At 38.5% G+C, this 1097-nt stretch overlaps 1 protein-coding gene across 1 annotated transcript in view; it reads left to right on the top strand.

Moving 5' to 3' along the window:
• Positions 1-1097, top strand: part of LOC124864653 (deoxyhypusine synthase-like) — a 21256-nt gene that overhangs the window by 8800 nt on the left and 11359 nt on the right. The window lies entirely within an intron of this gene.

Here is a 1097-nt window from a genome sequence, read left to right as displayed (position 1 = left end):
TATGATCACCACACTTATAATTTGTTTAGTAAATAGGGAGGATTGAAGTTTGCCAAATTACTAACTTTTTAAACTTTACAGACAATGTATAAAGCAAAGAATAATTTTACTCCTGAACAATATTCAAAAAATTTTTGAGGAAAGAGGGGGGAGATACAAGCTAAGAAGGAAGTTTAACTTGAAACAGTATAAATGCTACAATGAACAGCATGTGTATCTCTGTGGCTTTGGTGAAGCTGCCGAATAGCTCGTCAGAATATCTCAAACAATGCAAAAACATAAAACAGTTTAAAAAGAAATTAAAGCATAATATGATAGAAAGTTATAAACGGGTTTGATCGTTTGGAATTTGATTGCAACTTTCATGAGGTTTACTTATTTCTTTATTTTTTTCTTTGGCTTCATTTGTTGACTATAATAATTTTGCTAGTTTCTGCTACTCTGAAATAATAAAGAGCTCTAATTTGAAAGGAAGAATTAAAGGGTAGGCACTTATGAGCTGAAAAGCGTCCGCCTACACCTTTTTGGTCTTTGTAATACTAATGTACTATTGAAAGTTGATGGATTGTTGACTGATGTCTGACTAAGAATTTATGATCTAGATCTCAGTCAGTCATTTTCTACCGCTTATTCCATAGTGGGTCACGGGGGAGCTGGTGCCTATCTCCAGCAGTCAATGGGCAAGAGGCAGGGTACACCCTGGACAGGTTGCCAGTCCATCGCAGGGCAACACACATACAACCACACACACACTCATTCTTACACCTAAGGGTTAGAGTTACCAATTAACCTAACAGGCATGTCTTTGGACTGTGGGAGGAAGCCAGAGTACCCGGTGAGAACCCACACATGCACGGCAAGAACATGCAAACTCCATGCAGAAAGACCCCAGGCTGGGAATTGAACCCAGGACCTTCTTGCTGCAAGGCAACAGTGCTACCAACTGCACCACCGTGCAGCCCTGATCTAGATCTAATAAACTAAAATTAAATTTAAAAAGGTAACCCTTTAAACCATCAGAACATCGTTAAAGGAAAATAGGTCAGAAAGTATGTTTAATCATAATACATACTGGAAAATGGCCCCCATTGACTGGA

This window comes from Girardinichthys multiradiatus, chromosome Y (assembly GCF_021462225.1).
Source record: "Girardinichthys multiradiatus isolate DD_20200921_A chromosome Y, DD_fGirMul_XY1, whole genome shotgun sequence".
Lineage (NCBI taxonomy): Eukaryota > Metazoa > Chordata > Actinopteri > Cyprinodontiformes > Goodeidae > Girardinichthys > Girardinichthys multiradiatus.
The sequence above is the reverse complement of the archived record's forward strand: the minus strand, read 5'-3'. Positions and strand labels throughout refer to the sequence as shown.